Source organism: Dromiciops gliroides, chromosome 2, assembly GCF_019393635.1.
Source record: "Dromiciops gliroides isolate mDroGli1 chromosome 2, mDroGli1.pri, whole genome shotgun sequence".
In the NCBI taxonomy this organism is placed as follows: Eukaryota; Metazoa; Chordata; class Mammalia; order Microbiotheria; family Microbiotheriidae; genus Dromiciops; species Dromiciops gliroides.
This window is the reverse complement of record NC_057862.1, coordinates 292,150,925-292,178,639: the sequence shown is the minus strand read 5'-3', so window position 1 is coordinate 292,178,639 and position 27,715 is coordinate 292,150,925. Positions and strand designations below refer to the sequence as shown.

Here is a 27,715-nt window from a genome sequence, read left to right as displayed (position 1 = left end):
CTATATATGTATACTTGGCCTGGTGTAGCTGTTTTCCCAGCATCATATTCTTTAGTGCCATTTCCAATTCCAATTTAGCTTATTAGACTTATTTATTATTAGACTGTTGTGTTATAGTCTACATATGGTATTTGCACTGTCGTAAGTAGGAAAATTGTTATAGAACTCTCCCAATTTGATGTTTGTTCTCCTTGATTCCTCTTTAAACATTGTGGGGATGGTCTGGCTTAATTGGGTTTTATGCCAAGCATTCTGCAAACTCTTTCCCCTGTCCCCCTCTACTGTTTTTTGTTCATTTATGAGGCAATGTTGCTCCTAATATACCCTCTTCCTTCATAGGTTTTAGTAAATGAGTTAACATTTTAAACTATTGTTGCCCTTGTCTTCCACCTCTCTCCTCTGGGTAAGAAGAGGAAATGTTTGCTAACTGGGGTGGTTTTGGGGCTCTTTTGTTTTCCTTGTTTAGGTAATTGCTTTGCATTGGTTAAATTTCTGTAGGTAATTATGCTAGTCAGTGTCATCATTTTTTTCCCTTTAGCCAATCCTCATTAAAAACAGAAACAAAAACAGGTCAGGTTGGAGCTGTTGTGATTGCATGCCATATCATCCTCTCATAGCCTTTTTTTTTTTCTCTAAGTTGGTACCAATTTTGGTCTTTTCTTTAACAAGTTGATATGTGGACTGAATAGGCAGCTGATTCAGTCAGTGAATAGGCATTTATTAAGTAACTATTATATGTCAGGTTTCATTTTAAGTGCTGAGAATCCAAAGAAAGGCAAAAACAAAATGAAAAATAGACCCTACTCTCAAGGAGCTCACAATCTAACGGGGGAGACAATATGCAAATGATTGTATACAAATGGTATTGTTCTCATTCTTTCTTTTAAGTCGTGTCTGACCCCATTTGGGGTTTTCTTGGCAAAGATACTGGAGTGCTTTGCCATTTCCTTTTCTAGCTCATTTTACAGATGAGGAAACTGAGGCAAACAGGGTTAAGTGACTTGTCCAGAGGCATACAGATAATAAGTGTCTGAGGTCAGATTTGAACTCATGAAGATGAGTCTTCCTGACTCCAGGCCCAGCACTCTCTCCACTGTGTCACCTAGCTGCCCACAAATGATACATATAAGATAAACTGAAGATAATCAACAGAAGGAAGGCACTAACATTAAGAAGGTGAATCAAGAAAGGCTGGATTTTAGCAGGGATTTGAAGGAAGCCAGGAGGCAGAGGTGAGGAGAGAGAATTCCATGCATGGGGAATAGCCAGTAAAAATGCAGACTTCAGACATGGAGTGTCTTGTTTGAGGAATAGCAAGGAGTGTACTGACCCTGGATCACAGAGTATATGGTGGCCATATGGGTTGGTGGGACAGAAGGAATTGAGATGTAGGAAAACTGAAAAGGTCAGATCATAGAAGCCTTTGAATACCAAACAGAGGCTTTTGTTTTGTTATTAGAGGTGATAGGGAGCTCTTGGAGTTTTTGGACTTGTATAAGTAATTAGTATAAGTAATTAGTCAGTGTCAATATTTTTTCCTTTAGCTAGTCTTCATTTTTTAATAGGTCAGGTTAGAGCTATTGTAATTGCACACCATGTCATTTTCTTATCGTCTTCTGAGTTGGTGCTGATTTTGATATTTTCTTTGACAAGTTAATGGGTTGACTGCATAGGTAGCTGATTCAGAAATGAATTCCATATTGGAAGCCTATTGTTTCCTGTTGAGATAGAGTCAGTTTCATTTTTTTGTGATGTTGTTCAATGCTCACCATTTGACTCTAATTGAAGAAAATATTTACAAATATAGGGTTTATATGTAGTCTATAAAGCCTCTTTCTTAATCTGGAACCTTATTAAAAACCATTCTTCCCTGTACGTATCTGTTCATTGAAGTCTCTGAATGTTAAAAGTATATATTAATTTAGTTTGTAATATCTTATTAAGTTATTTCTAGAATTTCTCTATCTCCTACAAATTTTGGCACATATGCTGTACTTGTATTTTTTATCAGTATCTTAAGTTCTGCAAGGTAAGATAGCTAAGTATCCTACGAAATGATTATTTTTGTGGCTCTTGGTTTAGATTAAGTGAACTCCTTTATTTGTCTCTCCAAGAACTTGTAAACCACCTTTCCCTTTTATTCCACCTTCTTTATATCTTTCAGCATTGGAATATATTAGAAAGAATGCTGGACTCAGAGACAGTTTGCTTAGGTTTGCTTTCCACCCTTGTTGCCTACTGCCTGTATAGCCTGGTCAAGTCACGTAACCTGTCAATGCTCTCATTTTCTTATATGTAAAATGCAGTAATAATGTCTATAGTGCCTACACTGCAGGAATATCCTTAAGGATCAAATGAGATAATGTATGTAGAACACTTTGCAAACCTTATGAGCTGCTATAAAGAAATCAACCCTTATTATTCATTTGCACTGAAACAGTCAATACTGATAATAGTTTAATTCCTCAGTAGTATATCTGCTAATAGTCATTAAAGAGAGGTCTCTCAGTGAATGTTTATAGTGCTTTAAAATTTGTGTAATGTTTATCATCCTCTGTCCCCTTTTCCAACGTTCCACCTTTCATTATTATGGAAATGAAAGGAGGCTTCACAGGACTGGGGATCTTTCATTTTTCTTTGTTCTGTGGATTAGAAGAGTCAAAAAATCATCATCTACTGTCACCCTGCAGATGATGAACTTCTTCATATTGAGCTAGGGTATTCTTTGAATAGCAGGCAGTCTTTTACTGGGCTGTGATCAAAATCTTTCCAGCTGGATAGAACCTGCCAGAGCTTGTACTCCATTGGCATAGTCACTATCCTACATGAGATTAATTGCTAAATGAGTTCAAAGGAGAGAGAGAGAGAGAGAGAGAGAGAGAGAGAGAGAGAGAGAGAGAGAGAGAGAGAGAGAGAGAGAGAGAGAGAGAGAGAGATCACTTTGGCTTGGAATGTTAGGGAAGGATTTATGGAAGAGGTGGTAATCTGAAGCAGTTAGAACCAGAAGAATTTTAGAGCTGGAAAGGAACCTTTGAGGTCATGTAGTTTAGTTATTTTATTTTACAGTTGAGGAAACTGAGACTCAGAGAGGGAAATAACTTGCCTCAGGTACACAGCAAGACTTATATTCTATAAAAGGAATGGTTTAAAAATTTGAAGGAGAATCCTGTTAAAGCAGAATATACCTATAATGGGGAAGTACGAACTTTTTATTTGTAACTTGGGTCTTTTCTATAATTGCAAAGCATGTTTCATCTACTTAGAGATGCCACCAATCAATAAAGAAGCATCCTTTAACACCTAGTATGTGTTGGGCACTGTGTATCTCGCATAATGGGGATACAAAGAAAAAGCCCAAACCGGGTCAACTAATCAAAGGATGCCCATCAGTTGGGGAATGGCCAAATAAGCTGTGTGTGACATGTGATGGTGATGGAATATTACTGTGCCATAAGAAATGACAAGCAGGATAATTTCTGAAAGGCCTGGAAAGACTTACATGAACTCATGTATAGTGAAGTAAGCAGAACCAGGAGAATGTTGTACACAGTGACAGCAATATTGTTTGATGAAGAACTGTGAATGACTTGACTGTTCTCAGAAATACAATGATTTAAGACAATCCCAAAGGGCTAATGAAGAAGCATACTATCCACCTCCAAAGAAAGAACTGATACTGATTGAACACTGGCTGAAGCGTGCTATTTTTCACTTTCTTTCATTTTTTTTCTTTTATTCAAGTTTTCTTATACAAAATGACTAATATGGCAATGTTTTACATAATTGCACATGTATAACCTATATTTGCTTACCGCCTTGGGTGGGAGGGGAAGGAGGGAAGGAGGGATAAAATTTGGAACTCAAAACTTTAAATAAAAATTTTTATTATGAACAAACTTTAAAATGTTAACATTTCATGGACATATGAGATAGATACAGAGTAGATAAAAGGAAACTTTAGAGAGAAAGGTATTAGCAGGTGGAGGGATCAGGAGAAGTCTTTTGCAGAAGGTGGTATTTGAGCACTCTTGAGTTTTTAAGGAAACTAGGGATTCTAAGGAGGGAGAACATTTCAGACTTGAGGTATAGTCAGTGCAAGGACACAGAAATGGTATAAAGGCATGTGTTAGAAACACTGTGTAGGTCATTGTGCCTGTACTATAGTTTGTGAAGAATGGGTAAGAAGACTGGAAAGATAGGAAGGAAGTCTTGAAGAATTTTAAAAGCCAAATAGTGGAGTTTATATTTGATCATAGAATAGGACATGATTAGAGTGGTACTGTGGTGTAATGTACTCAGACCTATGCTTTAGAAGATAACTTTGGAAGCTGTGGGTGGGATGGATTGGAGGTAGGGAGGTTTCTGGCAGGGAGAATAGTTAGAAGGTATGGCAATATTCTAGGTGAAGGGTGATGAAGGGCAGAACTAAAGTAATAGCTGTGTGAATGTAGGGAAGGGAATAGATAGCAGAAATTCTGGTAAAGTAGAAATGAGAATATTGATCTGGTTTGATATTCTGGTTGTGTGTCATCTGGTTATACAAAGATCTTACATTTAAATACTTATAGTTAATATTTATAGGTGATTACAAATATGTGGTGGTGGACGTTGCTGCAACAAAGAAACTTTCAATGAGCCTGCAGAAGCAGAGCTTACATCCTAATTTGTTGTTCAGTCATGTCTGAATCTTTGTGACCCCATTTGGGGTTTATTGGCAAAGATACTGGAGTGGTTTGCTATTTCCTTCTATAGCTCATTTTATAGATGAGGAAACTGAGTGGCCATACAATAAGTGTCTGGGGCCAGATTTGAACCCACAAAGAGGAATCCTTCCTGACTATCTGTCTTCCTCCCATCTAGCTGCCTCAAAATATGTGGTACTGTAGCAAAAATCCCAAGAGAAGTTCTTTCTTTTTTCTGTGCCTTTCTCCCAAGTTTAGAGAAATTATGTAGAGAATTTTTGTTATTGTATTAATTATTGTGCCTGTTGCAGAAAAACTATAGAGTTGGACTTCCCCTTGCAATTCAGGGGACATGGAGGATACTATAACTTTGGTGATGCAGCTGTTGTTTTATTATGTGAATTTATTTGAACACCATGAGTATTCTAGTGTATTTAGTATAAATCATTTAAACACCAGGCATTAGTTAAGCATCTATCATGTGCCAGGCACTATGCTAAATGATAAAAATAAAAATCCTTGACCTCAAGAAAGTTAAATATATAAGATGTGTCTCTCAGCTTTAGTTTTCTTATAAACAAACTGGGGATGATAATAATATCTGGTAGTACTTACCTTATATGGTAGTTGTGAAGTTCAAATGATATAATGTATATAAATGCACTTTGCAGACTTTCAACAAGTTGCTTAACCTTTGTCTCTTAGTTTCCTCATCTGTCAAATGGAGATAATAATAGCACCTCCCTCACAGGTGGTTGTGAGGATAAAATGAGATCACATTTGTAAAGCACACACATATATGTGCATATATATATATACACATATATATGTGCTAGCTATTTTTATTATTAAATATCAACTGACATTATTTGAATTTCTTACAGTGTTCCTCTGTGTCGGATCCATGGAAAGACATAGATAGAAATTGTATAGGATGAAAGAGGTTGTAATCCTCACTAATGGACATGGTATCCAAATTATGAATACATAGAAGCATATCAAAATTTCAATATGATCATGGCTTTTTTCTTTTTTTTTTAGCAGGGCAATGAGGGTTAAGTGACTTGCCCACAGTCACACAGCTAGTAAGTGTCAAGTGTCTGAGGCTAGATTTGAACTCAGGTCCTCCTGAATCCAGGGCTGACGCTTTATCCACTGCACCACCTAGCTACCCCAATGATCATAACATTTAGAGCTCCACGGAACCTTTAAGGTCATCTAGTTCAGGCTTCTAATTTTTAAGATGAGGAAATTTAGGAATACAGTTGTTTCATCCCTGAGAGAGTACAACAAGGGACTCTGAAGGATGTGAAGACTCTCTGGAATTCATTATTTTGTGTGTCCACCTGCTACATATCTGTTTTACTTCAACACTTCAAAAATTTTGGGCTTTCATTGGACTGGGTATTCTTTCTACCTCTACAGATTACAGTCCTTCTATACCACCAAAGATTGTTTCATGATTTTCTATGACCAAACAAACTAGTCACTTATTGAACTAACTTCTGGTGATAAAATTTGTTTTGAATACTTACTTGGATTAAATAATCAGTTGCACTCATATAGAAGAAGTGTGTTGTGAAAGAGCACTAGATTTGGAGTTAGGGACTGTGGATTTGAATACTGACTGCCAGTTATTCTCTTTGGGACCTTGGGCAAGTCACTCTATCTCTTTGGACAACGGTTCCTTGATCTGTAAAATGAGATTGAATTAGTTCAGGGATTCTTAACCTTTTTTAGTATCATGGGCCCCTTTGCCAATTTGGTGAAGCCTGTGGGCCTCTTTTCAGAATAATATTTTTAGGGGTAGCTAGATGGCGCAGTGGATAAGCACTGGCCCTGGATTCAGGAGTACCAGAGTTCAAAATCCAGCCTCAGACACTTACTAGCTGTGTGACCCTGGGCAAGTCACTTAACCCCAATTGCCTCACACACACACACAAATTTAAAAAAGAATAATATTTTAAAATATATACAACAAAATACATATAATTACAAAGGAAACCAAATATATTGAAATAAAGATATAACTTTTCTTTTTCCATCCAAGTTCCTGGACCCTTGAAATGGACCCTAGGTTAAGAACTCTGGATTAGGGGGCAGCTAGGTGGCTCAGTGGATAAAGCACCGGCCCTGGAGTCAGGAATACCTGAGTTCAAATCCGGCCTCAGACACTTAACACTTACTAGCAGCTGTGTGACCCTGGGCAAGTCACTTAACCCCAATTACCTCACTAAAAAAAAAAAAGAAAGGAAAAAAAGAACTCTGAATTAGATGATCTCTGAGGTCACTTTTGAAAAGCAGTGATGATTTATTATAGTTTCCTCACAACAATCCTGTGAGTTAAGAGTTTCATTTTATTATTATATTACAATCACTGGGGCTAGCCTGTGCACAGAAGTTGGGGGAGATAGCTTATCAAATCAGGGGAATAATTAGTAGGCCAAATGGTGAGAATGTAGAATGGGTGAATGGGAGTAATGTGAAATAAGGCTGGAAAAATTGATTGAAGCCCGATTATGGATTACCATAATCTTAAATGCCAGGCTAATAAGGAGTTTGTATTTTATCCTAGAGACAATCTGGAGACGTTGAAGGCTTTTGAGCAAGGGAATGACATGATTGAACTTGTGCCTTAGGAAGATTGTTTTGGCAACTGTGGTGGATAGATTTGGAGAAGAGAGAGACTGGAATCTGGGAGACCAATTAGGAGGCCATTATAATCATCCAGGTGAGTGGTGATAAAGGTCTAAACTAGGGTTGTGCTAATGTCAGTGAAGAATAGGGATGGATTTGAGAGATTTTTATGGAAACAGAATTGACATTTTGTCATGTAGCACATATAGTACCCCTTCTTACACATTGAGTTCCCAGAATAGTTAGCCCAGGCTTAAGGTGTTCTGTGATTCCATATCCATTTGGATCTCATGAGCCCCAAATGATGTTTCGTTGTTTTTTTTTTTAAATCAATGAGAGGAAACATTTGGTTCAAAGAAAGGCATATAATGAAATAACTTAGTAAGGCAATTTGTAAAAAAAAATTTCTTCCATAAATGTAGTATACTTTTTCCCATAAATATATACATATTAGTAGTAAGAGTGAGCATGAAAGGGACTATGCATGAGGGCCCCAAATGTGGAGAATATGTATAGAAGGACATTTTGCACTTCTGATATGGCAAGATCTATGTCTTCTGGTGATGTCATCATATTGTTCTTACTAGGCTTGTTCTTTGATGAATACAGTGTATCTGCTGGGTTCATTCCTCCACTGAGCACTGCTGGGCTCTTAGTCAATGCTTCTTCTATGCTCATCTCTTTAAGCTTAGTCTCAATCTGCTAACTATGGCTAAAACCTAATGCTAATAGCTACTATACCCACCTAAGAAAAGCAAGTTAGAGTGCTCCCAAGCTAAGATTAAGTCTTTCCTCTGACTCCTGGACTAGACTGGTAATCAAAGCCTATCATAGATAATTATGTGGTTTGGGGTTAAGACAATCTGACACACTCCTTCGCTTAGTTGCAAATTATTTTGAGCCATAACAAAAGGTGGGCTGAGGATACTAAGTCAGTGTCTTCTATCCACCTAGCCCAAATTCTTGTCTTTATTATGCATATCTGTGTGTAGCAAAGTCTTGAGTGCTTTGATGCTGAATTTATGACTTGTAAACAATTTTGGTAAAGTTATCATATAATGCTAAAAATACATATAGTTTTTGGTGTTTCCATTCAGAAGTCACTACCAGTCTTTCAAGTCTAAGTTTTCCAACAATTTTATTCTGCTTTCTTTCTTGCTTATCTTCTTTGTTAGGATTATCCATCTCTGAGAGAGGAATATTAAAGATTCCTACAATTATACTATGACTATATTTTTTTGCAGTTTAACTTTTCCTCTAAGAACTTAGATGTCATGCCATTTCGTACATAGATATTTAATAGAGTGTTGTTTCTTTGTTTGTGGTTTCTTTAATGTAGTTTCCTTGTTTATTTTAATGGATTTATCAGATTTAATTATTGCATTATCTGAAATGATTGTTACAATGGCTACTTTTTTAATCATCTGAAACATAGTACATTTTAAAAAAATCTAATTCAATAAGTATTAAGTGTCTGCTGTGTACAAATAACTGTTTTAGTGCTGAGGTGGCTATAAAAATAAACCAAAAAGCAATTCTTTCCCTCTAGGTGCGTGCATCAGTTCTCATTTTCATACAAGAAATGTATGTAGTGTAAATAAATTATAACTTTAACTGTGAATGGATCAAATAAAAAAAAAGAACAACAAAATTAATAAAAGAATGAGAATAAAATGCAATAAAATAATATACACAAATCCCAACAATTTGCTGTATACAGGAAACACAATTATTACATTTTTAATCCATTCACAGCTATAATTATTGTTTGTTAACCTGTTTTTTTCTTCCTCTTCCTTTTAGAAGGCATGTGGTCTCTTCTCCTATAGACCTCCCTCCCTCCTGTTATGTTGCCTTAGCCCAAGTTCCTTGAATTTACTTATAATACTATTCTCTCTTTCTTATTTCTCTTTTGCCTTTCTTATTCTCTAAAAAGATAAGAATAGAATTTACAATCTTTCTTCTCCTCCCCTTCCTCCATTTTACTCTCTTAATTTCAGTAATACTTAGTTGTGGAATTCTTTTTTGCAAGAAGTGTTAAACCTTTTCCATAATCCTTTCCTCTTCTAGGCTACTCTGGAATCCATTTTTCTATTCATTTGTATTGCATTTACTGAATATTCTTTCATCTTTCAAAGTCCCTTAAATAAAATGGAGCTTTTGGAAGGCAAATTTCTTTAACCAACCAGTCTATTACTGAGATTGTGATTCTGAATCCTATCTATTTTCTCCTTCCCTATCTCTTTTTATTTTTTTTCAGAAACATTTGTATTGGTTCTTCTAAGGAATCATTCTCAGAAATATTAATTTATGAATGAGGCATTGTAGTTCAATTATAGTCTGTATTAAACTGTGGCGGGTAAAACTAGATCACCTTACCTGCCCCCCAGTGTGAGGGAAGCTAGCTAGGATTTATTTATAAATTAGAAGCTTCAGCAACAGTTTAGGCATTAAGCATTTATTAAAATATATTAGATGTTGGCAAAGAGAGAACATGTGTCTCTGAAAGAATAGAAAAACGTAGCCAAGGTCTACACAGGAGAGAGGGAAAAAGCTGCCTCCACCTAGCAGATCACACCACCAAGAGAAAGAACCTAAGTTTTCTCAAACAGAAGCTTCCTGCAGGACAGGCAGAAGGGCTGTCCCCACACACAGCTCCAAGCTAATTGGCTGGTAGCATTCAAGTCTATTAATAGACATGACTTGAAAGCGGTCCATGAACTGTGAGGTAACTTCCAGTCACTGAATTGACCTTGGAAAGGTCACCCCATGTTCTCAACAGGAGGCCCTTGGTAATAATATTCTCACAGTACTGATTATTGAAATCAATCTTTTTTATTAAGGGTGCCAATCCTATTCCATGCCCCTACACTTAATAACTTGTCCATTCTACCTTTAGACTTATTTTCCCTATATGCCCCCAATGACAGTCATCCCTGGGGGTCTAGACATCCCTGCCTCTGAGGTGGAAGGGAGCATGACCCCTACTTGGAGAACATCTCTTAAAATACCCATTTTCCACAGTGGTGGTGCTAGGCAGGCCCCTATTTTACATGCTTACCTCTAAGGAGACTACTCTTCCAAAGTCTCCCCTCTCCAGGACTCTTTCTCTATATTTATATAATCCTATAGGCTTGATAAGAAACTGGAAAAAAAAAACCCTCAAAAAAACCAGTCTCCCAATAATTACACTTAGTTATTTTTTGGTGCGTTTCTCTTGTTTGAAATATTTACATGTCAAATATGTAATGATTGGAATGACGCCACCTGCTGGAGACTTACTATAGGAAAGCTCCACCATGAGGAGAAGGCCTCTGAGGCAAGGCCATGCAGCTTTTCTTTGGCGTCAGGAAGTGATATTAGCTTGTGGGAGGAAGAGGGGGCGAGGCTGGCGCTCTGACTCACTCTCTTTCCTGAGGACTCTGGTGGAGAAGGGGAGCTAGAAATGTGCTCTCCCTTTAATAGATAGACGAATCTAGGCCTTTCTCTATCAAATTCTTATTCTCCTTAATAAATGCTTAAAAGTCTAACTCTTGCTAAAGCTTATAATTTATTGGTGACCACTCATTAGATATTTTAGACAGTATAGCTAGAATTTTAGTCCTTACAAATATCTTTATTACTTCTAGTTTCTTTTGAAGGAATAATTTAGATTTTCACAGCAATTACATTTTTTAAATTGATGCACAGGCTTATCTTTTTTAGGACATGTTATTTTGAGGGTGCAAAGCAATATTCTGTCTTCTTCACAAAGGGACAATCTAGTATAATGGGTGGAGTGCTGGTGACTGGAACCAGATCTGGATACAAATACTCTTTCTTAACTTTGTGACGTTGGACAAGGCATTTAACTTTAAAAATCTATTTCCTTATCTATAAAATAGAGATAATAATACCTGTGGTATCTAATTCACAGGGTTGTTGTGAAATTGAAATGAGATTATGTATAAAGTGTTTTGTAAACCTCAAATTGCATTATAAATGTCAATTATTATTTCAGAATATCATGTTCCAGCTTCTTTGATTTCTCAGAAACAAGGAGTAGACTAGAACAATTTTAAATTATTTTCTTTGGTAAATTAAGGTGGTTTTTTTTTCATTTTTGTAATATTTATTGGTTGATGTTGAAATTCTGAAATTTGATCGCCTCATACCTTGACATGTTAAATTCTTGATTTCTTGTGTGCAATATCTTATTGATTTTATTCATTTATGCTTTTTGTTTGTAATATTTCTGGATTTCTGTAATATTTTTTTCCTTTTCCTTTTTTTTTTTTTTTTTTTTTTTGGTGAGGCAGTTGTGGTTAAGTGACTTGCCAAGGGTCACATAGCTAGTAAGTATCAAGTGTCTGAGGCCAGATTTGAACTCAGGTCCTACTGAATCCAGCGCTGGTGCTCTATCCTCTGTGCCACCTTGCTGCCCCTTCTGTAATATTTCTTATGTTATTTTCTGAAATACTGCATTCAGGATTGAATTGTGTTTTTGGTGATCATAGAATGGCTCACATATGATCATAGGATCCTTAGTTTTTCTCTGTAAATTTTGTCTTTAAGGTCAATAACCTTAGTTTGTATAAAACTAATATATTCTTTCCATTTATTGTCTTTTGATTCCATTCTGTCAAATTTTCTTCCATCTCTGTGTTTTTGAGTCTTATCTCTGCTATTCACTTTTTTTTAGAGCTTTACTGTTTTAGAGATATTCTCCATAAATTCTAAAGAGTTTATTCTCTTATTCTTTTGATTTCCTATTTGAGAACTTTATACAAGGAAATTCAAGGAAATTACACTAAGGCAGAGTAACAGAGGGGAAGAGACGGGAGTCAAATTAGTACAAATAAAATAAATCATAGGGGCAAAGGACATTCTTAGAGAAAGAAGAAAAACAAGAAAACTGATAGAAAAAAATTATATGGAAGAAAACAAATGTTATAATTTTTTTTTTTTTGGTGAGGTACTTGGGGTTAAGTGACTTGCCCAGGGTCACACAGCTAGTAAGTGTCAAATGTCTGAGGCCGGATTTGAACTCTGGTACTCCTGACTCCAGGGCCGGTGCTCTATCCACTGTGCCACCTAGCTGCCCCCTAAATGTTATAATCTTGTTAAAATTATTGACTTGCTTCCACCTTATGGGTGAATTTTGGGTTGCTATCCTTTCTTCCTTGGTAGTTATTGGTTGTGCTTTGTCCTTTTCTAGATTGTTTATTCATTCTTCTTTCTTTGTGCAATCTTGTGGACAGGGGTTAGGTTTATATATAATCTTTCTCTTAATCTTCTTACAAGCAGCCCCTCCCTTTAATTTCAAATAGACTTGTTTTAGGCCTTGTGCTGTTTGATTCCTTCCCATTCAGTGCTTCCTATTTTCTCCTCCTCTGACCCTAGGAGCTACAGATCATTATTATTATTACTATTATTATTGTTAGTGTTAATAATAGTAATAATAACTAGGGTGTTTTAAAGTTTTCAAAGTGTTTTACATATATTGTTATACTTGAACCTCACAACAACCTTGTGAAGTAAATTCTATTATTATCCTCATTTTTCAGATGAGAAAACTAAGGCTGAGAGATTTCAGTGATCTCCTTTCATTAAGGGGAGAGAGCTTCCTCCTAGATCATTGTTAAAGGGAAACTCTGAGAGGATAAAATACAAACAACCATGTAAAAGTCAAAAATGCCTGGCAAGGTATGTGGGGAGCCAGCTGTTCTGGGCATAGGTAGGAATGGTGGATTGGTAATGCAGCCTTCTCTTTGTTTGTTTTTAGTGGTATTTACAGTATAGGGAAATGTTTCTTTTCCTCTCCTTGTAATTTTTGTTACTTTAAGGTTTTTTTTTATGTTTTGTTCTGAGGTTGTGGAACTAAAAGACAAACTTTCACTGCATCATCCTTCTGGAAGAGGACAGTGCAATTACTGAATTGGCTAAGTATTAGGTTCAAGGCTGAAGGAAGTAGAGTGGTGTCAGATTAGGAATTCTGACCTGGGAGGACTGTGAGGGACAGAGAGGGCCTCTATATATTATGATTAGGACAAAGAAAAGGTCTAAGAGGAGTGAAGTTAAAAGAGGAGATTGTGATCAGAGAGGAGAATTCCAAAGTTCAAGGTCATGAAGGCAGAATACCTTTGTATGTAGCCCTGAGTGTCTGAGACGATGTAGATTTATAAATCATATAGAGTTCAAGAGGTTGATATACTGGGAGGCCAGGAGTATTTGAAGAGACTTTGTTGATATTCGTTCTTCCTTTTCCAAGAGAGCCAATGACATCAGGAGGGCGATGTTTTGACTTGCAAGTGGATTGAATTTAAGCAAGTTAGGGCTGTGCAAAATCATCAGCCTCACTCTTCCTCCAGATACTTGCTAGCTATGTGACCCTTGGCAAGTCACTTAACCACAACTGCCTCACCAAAAAAAAAAAAAGGAAAAGGAAAAAAATATTACAGAAATTCAGAAATATTACAAACAAAAAGCATAAATGAATAAAATCAATAAGATATTGCACACAAGAAATCAAGAATTTAACATGTCAAGGTATGAGGCGATCAAATTTCAGAATTTCAACATCAACCAATAAATATTACAAAAATGAAAAAAAAACACCTTAATTTACCAAAGAAAATAATTTAAAATTGTTCTAGTCTACTCCTTGTTTCTGCACAGGAAAAAAACTAGTTGTCTCAGTTTTTTGGAAACAAAATAATTAAAATACATTTTAAAATGAGGAAGAAAGGGGAGGAGGAGGAAGAGATAGAAATGGAGAAGGAAGAGGAGAAGAAACAACTTTACGTTGAATATTGAAGTCATCAAGACATAGGGTGAAAGAAGACTATGAGCCATTTACTGAACTCAAGTCTTACCTCTGCAACTTCTGTGATCTTGGCCAAATCACTTACCCATCCTGAGCCTTTTTCCTCATATGTAAAGTGATGGGGCTCTACTAGATGATTCCTATGGTCCCTGCCACCTTTATGTCCTATAATCTTTGAAATGAGAGTAACCTGTGGTTTGGAAAAGGACAGCAACAAAGATCTTGCCAGGGTAATATCAAAACATAGGACATACCCTACATGAGGAAAGCTTGCTGATGATAGGGATAGTCTAAAAGTGTCAGTGTCAGTCAATAAACATTTATCAAGCTCCTGTTATGTGGCAGGCCCTGGGCTAAGCACTGAGGTTACAAAGAAAGATAAAAGACAGTCCCTGTTCTCAAGGAGCTTATGGTGCAATAGGGGAAACAACACCCAAACATCCATGTGCAAACAAGATATATACAAGATAAATTGGAGATAATCAACAGAGGGAAGGCACTAGAATTAAGGGGAAATAGGGAAAGGCTTCCTGCCTAGAAGGTGGGACTTTAGCTGGACCTTGAAAGAAGCCAGGGAAGCCAGGAGGTACAGATGATGCTGGAAAGGATTCCACATGGAGCGTTAATAAATGCTAGTTGACTTGACTGACTTGCACTATGCAAAGAATCAAAGTAAAAAAACTGCAGCTTAAAAGAGTTTTGTCATTTAAAGGCTGGTTGCTCCGAAATGGTGGCTCTTAAGCCAGGTTTTTATTGGCTCATTTTTAAGATAATGGCATACTTTTTCAATTGGCATATAGTTAAGGCATCTTGGTTAAAACTACTCCAGTAAGCTTAAAGGTTCTGCCCCTGGATCTCTTCTGTTGAAGATGATTAAGGATTTATGATGATGTTGCCTTTGGTTCTAGGATTAGAATGCAGATAAGCCAAGAACACTATCAAAATTATTGAAGTTGAAACCACAGGTTCGTTTGTTTTTCCGATTGATATTGGACACTCCCTATATTAGGAATTCTTAATCTATTTTTGTATCATGGACCCCTTTTCAGAATAATACTTTCAAATGCACAAAATGAAATGCATAAGATTACAAAGGAAACCAATTACATTAAACTATAGTGATCAATTTTAAGAAGTTCATCCTAGGGGCAGCTAGATGGCGCAGTGGATAGAGCACCGGCCCTGGAGTCAGAAGTACCTGAGTTCAAATCCGGCCTCAGACACTTAACACTTACTAGCTGTGTGACCCTGGGCAAGTCACTTAACCCCAATTGCCTCACCAAAAAAACCCCCAAAAAACAAAAACAAACAAACAAAAAGAAGTTCATCCTAGGTTAAAAACTCCTGCTCTATAATATTAATTAATATGCTATAGGTACAGTTAAACTAAGGAAAATTGGTTCTCCTTACCTGGAACATAATCCTTTTTTCCATGCCTGTATGGAGTTTCTCCATACTTGGAATACATACACTTAAACCCATAGGATGGCTAGTCTAAGTTCAAGATATCATGTGGCTCTACATCCATTAGAACCCTAGCTCATGAGCTTTGAAGCAAAAGAGCATGACAGTGATAGTCCACTAGCTGAAACCAGAAGCTGGCAACAACAGCATCTACTGGATCACTCTTGGCAAACATTCCCAGAAGGAGCCATGCAACAATGTCACCTGAAAATGACCCTGTAACAGAGTTACAAGTTGACCTTTGACATTTGCAACCAGCTCCACACATTTCCTTTCTATCTACTCCATGTCTGTCCATTCTTCCTACTAATGATGTATGTGCCCCAGGTTTATGGGAGAACTTTTCTATTGGCAATTTTCTTACTATGGCATTTCATTTAATGTTTTTGATATGAACTAGTTATATCTTCCAGCTATTTAAAGGGATGTCAGAACCGGAAACAAAGTAGATATCAAGAGGCAACTCATGACTGTTACAGGCTGTTGGTATTTTCAGGTGATGTCATTGCACTGCTCCTCTGAGAAAGTTTGCCAAGAGTGATCCAGTGGAGGCTGTTTTGTTTCCAGTTTCTGGCTTATGCTTAAGTCTTTGGCTAAAAGGCTGTGTCTGTTTGCTCTTTTGGGTTTAAAAGCAAAAGATTTTTTTTTAAAGGAAAACGTTGGCAGAACTGGAAACAATGTAGATTCCCATTGATTGGGACAGTTGCTAAACAAATTGTGGTACATGATTGTAATGTAATTATTACTGTGCAATAAGAAGCAATGAGTATGAAGATTTCAGAGACGCTTGGGAAGATTTATATGAATTGATATCAATTGAAGTAAATAGAATCAGGTGTGATGTTTTAAAAAATCTAACTGTGATGTCTAAAAATCTAATGAGTGGTTGCCTTAAATTAGAAACTCATAGCACTAGTCTTTGGGCATTAAATATTTATTAAAGTATATTAGGGGGTTAGTAAAGAGTAACACGTGGAGAAAGAAAGAGATCTGTCTACTCTGCCTACTCTGCCTGCCCCTGCTGCCAACAACTGGTTCCTGAATGAAAAGAAGATCCTGTCTCCTAGAGCAGAAGCTCTCTGTGGGGATTGGAAGAGGGCGGTCCCCACACACAGTTCCAGGCTAATTGGCTGGTCCATTGATTGACAGGACTTAAAGGTGGTCTATGAATAGACTAAACTTCCGACAAGTCACATGCTTTTTCCTCAGGGCGGAGCTGCCCTGGTTCTTACAATGTCTTTCTCAGCAGGGTGGTGGCACTCTGATTCTCACACAGGGAAACTATATACTTGGAAAAGAGGAAGTCACTTCCCTCCTTTCTTTGAAGAGGCAAGGGATTATGGGTATGAGGCATTATTATGTCAAACTCAGTTGATGTGTTAGTTTTGCTGAACTTCCTTTTTTCCTTCTATTTTAAAAAAATGTGTTTTTGTTTCAAGGAATGACTTGTTGAGGAGGGGAAGAAAAATGTATTTGGAAAGGAAGGTGATTTAAAAACAAAAATATCAACTTAAAAGAATAGCAAAACAATTGCTCTAGTTATGTGCCAGCAAAAACCCTAACCTATGGAAAAAGAGCTTGGTTTTTCTTCCCTTATAAAATGAATTGTTTTGTTATCCTAGAGTTTTGGCAATATCTCATTTGTCTGAAACCCCTAATTCTGTAGAGCAGAGTAGGGACTCTTCTAGGTAAGTAGCTAAGGCTTAGTTCTTTGTGATCCCTGAGTTTGGAATCTCTGAGGATGATTTCACTCTATCTAGTTCATGGTCAACATTGCCCATGTCTTCTGGTTTTCATTTCTGAAGCTATGCTGTAACCAATGAAGGGGCTGTTTAACTAATAACTAGCAAACAGCTCTGGGCTTGGCTCTTTTCTTTTTTCCCAATCCTAAATCTCTTCTATTCTTCTGTGTTGGTAAGTGGATAGAGGGAAAATACTGGACAGTATTAAGCCCAGGAAATGAAATTATCCTCTCAACATTCAGCAACATTCCTAGCTTTTCATATGCAGATATGGTCAGCCAAGGGAAGTGGGGCTCTGGGCTTAACTTTACATTAGATATAAAACTCTGTTCTCATGGGCCTGCCAAGGGAATATGTGTTGTCTGTCTGAGGACCAGCTTACATTCTTAGTTCAGTGATGTTCGTTATCAGGTAATGGCATTTTTGGCCACAGCACAAAGACCATCTACTACAGCATAGAGTAGAGACTGTCTTTATTAGGGGAGGAAGTATTTACACTGTTGAAATGCCGCTGATTAACAGAATCATCTCCTTTGAGAATTGGGGTGGACTTCAATTGACCTTTGGTCCAACTTGTCCCTGAACAGTAATAAATACAATATTCCTGACAAGAAATTCTCTAGCTTCTACTTGAAGATGTGAAATGATGGAGAACCCATTGGGTCCTAAAGCAATCCATTCTACATTTGCATAGCTCTCATTGATAACAAGTTTTTCCTTCAATTGAGCTGAAATTTTCTCTTCAGCTTTCTACTTATTGCTCCTAGGGCTACCTTTTGAGGGCAAGTAGAACAAGTATAATCTCTCTTCCAGGGGCAGCTAGGTGGCGCAGTGGATAGAGCACCGGCCCTGGAGTCAGGAGGACCTGAGTTCAAATCTGGCCTCAGACACTTAACACTTACTAGCTGTGTGACCCTGGGCAAGTCACTTAACCCCAATTGCCTCACTAAAAAAAAAAATAATAATAATCTCTCTTCCACATAATGAGTGGTAATGGAGGGTGGGGGGAGGGGCGGAGTAGAGAGAGTACTGATTTCCAAGTTAGAGGACCCAGCTCTGGATCCTGGCTCTGCTGCTTATTTTATCATACCTTGGAAAAATCACTTCATTTCTTTGAACCTCAGTTCTTAGGGTTTTTTATTTTTTTGGTCTGGAAAATGTGTGTGTGTGTGTGTTTTGGGGGGGTGGGGAGGAACTGTATTAGATGATCTCTAAGGCCCCCAGGATCCTGTGATGCTTTTAAATACTTGAGGACAGCTATCATGTCTCTACTAAGTCTTTCTCTTTTAGGCAGAATATTCCCAATTACTTCAGCTTATTGTCCCGTATCATGATTTTGAATACTCTAAGCATTTTGATTCGTTCCAGCTTGTCATTTTATCCCTTCTTAAATGTAGAGCTCCAAATGTTGTCTAACCAAAGGCAGAGGACAGCAAAAGAACCACCTTCACAGAACTCTGGACAGTAATCTTCCATTAAAGTAACCTAAGGTTATATTAGCTTTTTTGGCTACCATGTCCCATTGTCTAATTATTTGATTATTAAGTGCCTACTATGTGTGCCAGAGACTATGCTAAGCGCGTTGTTGACTCATAAGATGTGAAGTACTACTGTCTTGAATTCATGATATTGATGTCATTGTAAGTTGGGCCCATTTATTTTGGAGATCTGTTGATCTTTTTTTTTTTTTTTTTCAGGCAATGGGGGTTAAGTGACTTGCCCAGGGTCACACAGCTAGTAAGTGTCAAGTGTCTGAGGTCGTTTTTGAACTCAGGTACTCCTGAATCCAGGGCCGGTGCTTTATCCACTGCTCCACCTAGCTGCCCCTGATTTGTTGATCTTTGAACCACTCCTAATCATATTTACCAGAATATCTTTTTACATTTTCTATTTTCTAGTAGGCATAATTTTTTTAGTTCTACTTTTGCCACATTAATGATGACTACAGCCAACTGTTATTTATTCATACTGCCAAATATTCCTGGGGAATGTGATTTCCTTTACATTTACAGCTTTTTGTTTGTTTTGTTTTTTGCAGGGCAATGGGGGTTAAGTGACTTGCCCAGGGTCACACAGCTAGTAAGTGTCAAGTGTCTGAGGCCGGATTTGAACTCAGGTACTCCTGAATCCAGGGCCAGTGCTCTATCCACTGCGCCACCTAGCTGTCCCTACATTTACAGCTTTTTAAGAAGAGAAATATCACTCACCTGTCCATTGTTTCAAAAAAGTATGCTAGCAGATGATTCACAGTGACCCGCCCACCTTCCCACAAAGTTGGGGTTTTTGCTTAGGGGATTTTTCAGTCAGTTATTTTTTTCCTCACCTTTTGTATATTAAAAGAATGAAGGCAGCAGTGTTTGGAGGAGCCAGTGACCATGGTTTTAGGGGAGCTGTAGAGTCTTTGGGCTGGGTGCATTATTAGTTCACTTACATCTTAGTCTCCAGTAGTCACAAGAGATTCATACACTGATGTAATCAGCATGCTTTGCCCTCTCATTTCTTTTTTGCTAAGAAAAGCTAATCTTACAGTACAATGTAATACAACAACATTCATTAAGTGGCACAATGTGTTAAGCACTAAAGAAGATACAAGTTTAGATAATCTTGTGTGCATGATGACTTGGGATTGAAATACGGTGACCCAGTACGTTAATCATTTCTGTGGGGAGAAAAAGTATGGGAGGTTATTGGTCTGTTTTTAGTGTTTTGTGGCAAGGATTTAAAATACAAATACAAGTGTATGTGTATACGCACATGTACATACATATATATCTTTTAGAAGTTTTTCAACTAAGATAATATCAACTAGTATTTAGGAAGCACTTTAAGTTTTGCAGAGCTCTTTAGAAACATCTCATTTTATCCTTACGACAAACCTGATGGGAAGACGCTATTATTATCCCCATTTTACAAATGGGGAAACTGAAGCAGACAGGTTAGATAACTTGCCCAGGCAAATAGGAGATGTCACAGGTAAGATTCAAACTGAAGTCTTCCTGACACTGGGTCCAATGCTCTATCCCGTGCTCTACCTAGCTGCCTTTACACTTGTGAGTTCATCTTTTTAGGGAACTAAAAGGTAAGGAAACTCCCTCTACAAATAGAGGTTGGCAACTTTTCTACAATTTGCCCAGAGCATTGAGACGATGAACCAATTGGAACATTTTCTAGTGAAGGCCATGCTACCTTGATACTCTGTCTCAAACAGATAAGAACTCTGATCTTTACAAAAACAGACTAGAGGCTTCCCTGTTGTTATAGCTTCAATAAGAGAAATCAATCTTTTTCTCCATAAAAATACTAGTATTTGTAATTGAAATGATGTTTGCTCTGAAAGCCTAAACCCATTCCAATTAGAGGAACATAGTACTTCAGCATTCTCCAGAACTACCAGTTCATCCTTCACTGCATTCATAAGGTATTCAGCTATACCAAACTGAAAATTAAAATGTCTTTACACAATTTAACAGTTAGACATTAATTTGACTTCCCTGGAGAGGCTCTCCTAGTGGAAATGACTAGTGGTCATTCATAGTTATGTTTGCAACCACATTCTCTCACAGGAAACGTACAACTTCCCTCAAAAAACAGTTATCTTTTCTGGTTTACAACTCAGGAGGTGGTATAGTATAACAAAAAGAACATTTGACTGGGAGGACACCAGGGGCACACAGTCAGTATGCCAGAAGGAGGATTCGAATCCAGGTCTTCCTGCCTTTGAGGCTGGCTCTGTAGTCACTGTGTCTGCTTAGTTGTATTTCTCAAGTAAAAGAAATTAAAGATGCTTAGCCTCTCCTAAGATTCTCCTTTGTGCTATATTGTTGTATGGAGGTGACCTATGGTAGCAGAGCATAAGCTTTAGCAGATACTACCATGTTGAAAGGTTTCAAGTAATAGCTATGGTGGCAAACTCTTTTATAGCCTCACTAAATTTGGAGATGTTCATTACCAGAAAGTTGGCTCCCAGGTGAAAAATGATGATTTTCTGATTTCGGAGGAAATAGGGATTTTTTTTAAGTACATAAGAAAGCTATGTAGAAATCACCGATTAGAGCTAGAAGCCAGAGATTTCAAGGGTAACACTTTCATTTTATATGTGAGGAAACTGAAGCTTTGAATAATGAATGACTTGCCCAAAGTTGCACAGCTCAATGTAAGAACTGGCATTCTAATTTATGGCTTCTGATTGCAAGACCAGTGCTGTTGTGACCATATCACACTAGGAGTCATTTACAGCTGAGGATCACAGACAGTCTTCTGGGTTGTTTTGTGCAGAAAATTCATAAATAGCCTAGTATGACGTTAAGCTGTCTTTATGATACATTTGGTTAGCTTATCTGCACTTCAAAGGATAATTTTTCATACATATTTTAGAACCTAGTGAAACAATCATCTTTAGTTAATAGAAATAAAAAAACCAAAAAAATAGAAATCAAAATTGAATAAACTATACATTTTTCTCAAACTAGTCATCTTTCGCTGCAGGGTAAGAACAGTCATAATTATAGCCCTACATAACCTGCCTCTTTCATTTTTTCAGTCTTATTCTCCCTACCCCACCCCCTCCAAGATCCAGTTGACATTGGTCACCTTGCTATTCCTCAAACAAGATACGTCATCTCCAGCAGACTCTGGGCATTTTCATTGGCTGTTCCCCATGCCTAGAAGGCTATCCTTCTTCACCTTGGCCTTCTGACTTCCCTGGCTTCCTTCAAGTCCTAGTTAAAATCCCTTCTTTTAAAGTAAGCCTTCCAGCAGCTAGGTGTCAGAGTGGATAAAGCCAGCTTTCTACTCTTTCTTCTCTTCAGCTTTCTACTTATTGCTCCTAGGGCTACCTTTTGAGGGCAAGTAGAACAAGTATAATCTCTCTTCCAGGGGCAGCTAGGTGGCGCAGTGGATAGAGCACCGGCCCTGGATTCAGGAGGACCTGAGTTCAAATTTGGTCTCAGACACTTGACACTTACTAGCTGTGTGACCTTGGGCAAGTCACTTAACCTTCATTGCCCAGCAAAACCCAGCAATAACAACCCCCCCCCATAAAGTAAGCCTTCCCTCATCTCTCTTAATTCTAATGCCTTCTCTTTGTCGATTCTTTCTAATTTATAATATGTGTGTGTGTATGTATGTTTATCTGTATCTACATCTATATCTATATATCTTATTTGTACATGGTTGTTTGAATGTTGCCTCCCCTGTTAGACTGAGCTCCTTGAGAGCAGGTACTGTCTTTTAACCTCCTTTGTATCCTTAGTGGTCTGCAGAGTGCTTGACATGTAGTAGGCACTTAATAAACATTTATTGACTGGCTAAAATGCTTTAGAATGCAAAAGTAATAAATTCTAAGGAAATGATCAGCATATATTGGTGATATGCTTGGTGGTGGTGGTGGTGGTGATCATCATCGTCGTCGTAGTAATCGACAAACGGTCCCCTCTGAAGTTGTCTTATAGCAAGAGGTATATCTTTCTGATGACTCCACTTAATGAGGAGCTAGGAGAGGAAGTAAGCTCAGTTCCTAGAGACAGAAACATCCTTTCCAACGCAGTGATTGAGTTTTAACTGTTTAAACTTCCTGATATGACGCTACAGTCCTGGGGAAAGAAAGAAAAACCCTCATTCACATACAAAATAAACTTTAGACCTTACAATAATAGTAAATTCATTTTTGTATAGCCCTTTATGGTTATTGCAATCATATGAGGCAGGTAGTACAGGTATTTTTATGTCTGCTTTACAGATGAAGAAATTGAGGGTTAAAGTGTTGTGTGATCATGCTTGCATGGCAACAATGGATCTTGGTCTTGAACCCAGGTCTCCTCCAAGTCCAGTGGTTTTTCATATCTTCTATCATACCACCTCCTGAGTTAACTCATATGCAAAGAAGACAAGATAAATTTTTTAAAAAATAATTTTATTTTTATTTTTAGGTGAGGCAATTGGGGTTAAGTGACTTGCCCAAGGTCACACAGCTAGTGTCAAGTGTCTGAGGCTGGATTTGAACTCAGGTCCTCCTCACTCCAGGGCCAGTGCTCTATCCATTGCACCATCTAGCTGTCCCGAAAACACGACTTTTTAAAGAGAAGTTGTATGTTTCCTATGAGAGAATGTGGTTGCAAACAGAACTATGAATGACCACTAGTCATTTCCACTAGGAGAGCCTCTCCAGGGAAGTCAAATTAATGTCTAACTGTTAAATTGTGTAAAGACATTTTAATTTTCAGTTTGGTATAGCTGAATACCTTATGAATGCAGTGAAGGATGAACTGGTAGTTCTGGAGAATGCTGAAGTACTATGTTCCTCTAATTGGAATAGGTTTAGGCTTTCAGAGCAAACATCATTTCAATTACAAATATTAGTATCTTTATGGAGAAAAAGATTGATTTCTCTTATTGAAGCTATAACAACAGGGAAGCCTCTAGTCTGTTTTTTGTAAAGGTCAAAGTTTTCATCTTTCTGAAACAGAGTATCAAGGTGGCATGACCTTCATTAGAAAATATTCTACTTGGCTCATGATTCTGTCAGGATTTGGTCAAATAGTGTGAAGCAGTGTGTTGCATAAACCAAACAGCAGTTGGTCTTGTAACCCTAATAATAGACACCTTTAGAGAGAGAGATCTTCTCTAGATCAACCTTACTCTTAGGGATCCAGAAGAACACAAGGAGTCTGGTCTAGAAACGAAGCCATTTCAGATAGAGAAAATACTGAGTTAGAAGCTAGAAATTACCATGGCCAGGCCATCATAGGACCTGCCATTTTCAGCATGGCACATTGTCTTTTTGGCACAATTATACCTGAAACTACAAAAAATTATACTTAATTTTTTCTTATTATGCATTTTTGCATTTTTACCATCACAGTAACATGGGAAGTCATGTCTAGCCCTAGGCAGAATTGGTGGCAGCAGTAGGATTCAATCTAGACACTCCTTGGGTTTCTCATTGCCACCAAATCAGCCCTGTTCATGTACTGGTTCCCCTCTGTTGATGTGTATGACAGCATGTGTATCCAGAAAGGATTTTTTTTCCTAGGATTCATCTTTGCATTTACTTCACACCCTCATGCGTCATAGTTACTTGTCTTTTGTCCCCACTTTTATCCCAGTTGAGACCTAGGTCTAGGTTATATTTGTCTTTCAGGAGCTATTGAGCCTGGAACATAGTAGGTGCTTAATAAATGTTGGTTGAATTGAAATTATGTTTGAGAAGTTCTGACCAGGGAAGGAAAGGGAGGGAGATTGTGGAGGCCTCTGACCACAACGGTGTCTGTTTGTCTTGAATATGTCTAAGGAAGTCCCCTGGCCAGATGTGGATGTTTAGAGATCCTTCTTTAGTTCTTCCACAATATTAATTTCCAGTCTCAGAAAATGAGGATGAAAAGCAATACAACACAGAAACATGCTTCCTTCTTTCCCCTCCTTCCAGGCCCTGCAGAGTCACTCATTAGAAATTAACTCACACTTACATAGTACAATATAGTTTACAAAGTGTTTTATTAACAGTTCCTAGACATAGATATTTCTAGGATAATTATTCCTCATTTAAAATTTTAATTTTATATTGATATCTTTTGTTTTTACATCACCCACATTTCTGAATGTACCTCCCCTTTAATTCACCCAACAAGCCATCTCTTGTAACAAAAAAATAAAAAAACAAACTATTTAGCAAAACTCACCAATATAGCAACTGAATCTGTACATTCAGTGTTATATACCCATGGTCCCCCACTTTTGCAAAGAAGTAGCTCCTATTTTTCCCATGAAGTTGTGGTTTATCAGGCCTCTCCCTTTCTATGTCCACGAAGGGAAAAAGCCAGAAATGGCCAAGTTTTTATAAGTAGTGATGGTGAGACATCAGTGAAAGTAAAGCCAGACGCTGGCATTTCCTATAGTTAGGTAGTTGGTAGTCCAGGAATGGAGAGAGACCAGGAAAGCTTTTGGTCACAGAAATGTTGGTACTTTCCAATGCCTATCTTATATACAGTAATCTCAGAATGTTCCACAACCATTCCACATCTTTTCAAACCATTGTCAGTATTATTATTGCAGTTTTTAAAAAGTTATAAAGCTATTAACTGACTTTCTTAAGATCAGTGGTAGTTTCTTCCTTGTTTAGGAGAGGCAGACCAGTGAATGGGAAGAGCTTGGTGAGAGAACATCTGTGTTCAAATTCTGACTTTGCCATCTAACTTGCTCTGTGACCATAGTCAAGTTATCTTATATTTCTGGGTTTTAGTTCACTTATCTGTAAAATGAAGATTATCTATGTACTACCCTCTTTACAGTGTTGTTGTGAGGAAATCACTATGAAAACCATAAAGTGCCTAAACATGTTATTCTTCTTTAGGGCTTCATTCTTTTTTTCTTTTCTCCATTTTAATGTGATTATGTTCCAGGAAAAATAAGTAACTATTAGGATGGTCTTATGTAACTTTTAAGGTGAAAATTAATTTCCAGGTGAAAGGTGAAGATTACTTTCTTGCATGTTTTGTTGTTGTTCAAAGTGCTGTCATTGGTTTTTGTCTGAACTACCAGTATTACTGGATTTCCTGCTTATCTGCACATGGATTCTTAGAGCTTTAAGCCAGATTCCTCCAAGATCATCCCATTCATTCACTGTATATATTTACTGGATAATAACAACACATAGTTCTCCTACCAGGGGAGAGAAAAAATGCACATAACTACAAAATAAATAGAATATAAATATATAAGAAATGTACAAATAAAGTGTCATACCAATTCTGAGGAGAGAAAGATTATTTTTAGCTAGAGAGGTGGGTAATCAGGGAATATTTCCCTGAGTAGGTAGCACTTGAGCTGCGCCATAAAGGATTGGTAGGATTTCAAAAACATGCTAATTAGGTATGCAAAACTATAATGCCATTTTTCTCTGTATTTCTGACACCATCCTGAACCCATGTGGTTCATGTTTCTAGTTGGAAAGTTACTGCCTTTTGTGGAATACACTGGTTCCTTCCATCCCTAATTGAATTTTTTAGAATAAGCTTGGTGGGGTCCAGTTTATTGTATGGAATAGAGACTATAGCACGTGGGTTGAGGACTGCCATATCTGAATTGCAAGAGGAAGTGGCAACAGTAGGACACTATTCCCTTCCTTTGTCTCTGGTAGTGGGTGGTGAAGGGAAGCAAGAAAGGAGAGGTTTGCTGTGGAGAGGTGGTATTTAGTAAACTTTCTAAGGCTCAGGGCCAACAACATCTACCAAAGAAGGAATTATCTATCTCCTGTTTCTGATTTTTTGCCTTTCTGTTCCCTTCCATGGATATAGTTTGTGAAAAGTAGATATACCACACATACAAGTACACAGGTTAAGAGTTCTTGGCTGTTTGGGTATTTTACATGTAGTGTATTGTATAGGTCGAATTATGATTAAGGAACAACAAATACAATTCCCAGTAGATTTACTTGACTACTTTGAGATTTTTCACCAATGCCTCATTATAGAGGTAACCCCAGTTTTTCCAGGGATGTACCAGTAGAACATAAGTTTGGATAGGTCCTTCCGGCCTGACTTCATGGTCTGGCCTAACTCCAAAACTGTGACCCAAGAATAGATGTGGTCTGTCTATTAAGAGGAACTTGGTACTAGAAAGTTGACTACCAGGTTATGATTTTTTTTTTAAACCACAGCAACTGATCAAATCTCCTAAAGCATGGAGCAATTTGGATGTAAATTGGTGAGGTACTACTAGTATTCACATGAATAAAATCTTGTATCCCTGAAGTTTTTTAAGTATTTTAAGATTTTTACATTATGTATAATTTTATTTTAAATTTAACTAAATTTAAATTTTATTTTATTTTTCCGGTCTATATTCTCTGCCTTACTCCTAATAATAGCTAACATTTATATAATGCTTATTATGTGTCAAGCTGTATGAGAAGTGCTTTTCAATTATTATTTCATTTAATCCTCACAATAACCCTAGGAGGTAGGTGCTGTTATCCCCATTTTACAGATGAGGAACTAAGGCAAACAGAGATTAAGTGACTTGCCCAGGGTCACACAGCTAAATAAGTGTCTGGGGCTAGATTTGAACTCAGGTCTTTCTGACTCCAGGCCTGGCATTCTATCCATTGTGCCAACTAGCTGCCCCTACCTTTTCCTACTTTCCCCGACACCTTTCCCTTCTTCCCTTTCTTCTCCCTCCCTCCCACCGAAAAAACCCCAAGAAAACTAAAACCCATTATAAACTTGTATAGTCAAATAAATTCCTGCATTGACCATGTCATATAAGTATATGTGTGTGTGTGTGTGTGCGTGTATGTATTGTGGGGGCATATACGTACTTATGTACACATATAAATACACACATGTATATATACGCACATGCATATATACACACGTTATACACATGATAAG

The 27,715-nt window shown here is 37.5% G+C and overlaps 1 protein-coding gene across 7 annotated transcripts in view; it reads left to right on the top strand.

The window, feature by feature from the left end:
• TRAF3 (TNF receptor associated factor 3) overlaps positions 1–27,715 on the top strand; it is a 171,647-nt gene that overhangs the window by 26,689 nt on the left and 117,243 nt on the right. For 2 of the 7 annotated variants that reach the window (XM_043983791.1, XM_043983786.1), the window contains one exon: positions 7,258–7,413. The exons of the other annotated variants lie outside the window; for them this stretch is intronic. The gene's annotated coding sequence lies outside the window, so the exon portion shown is untranslated. The remainder of the gene's footprint in view (positions 1–7,257; positions 7,414–27,715) is intronic. 7 annotated transcript variants of the gene reach the window in all.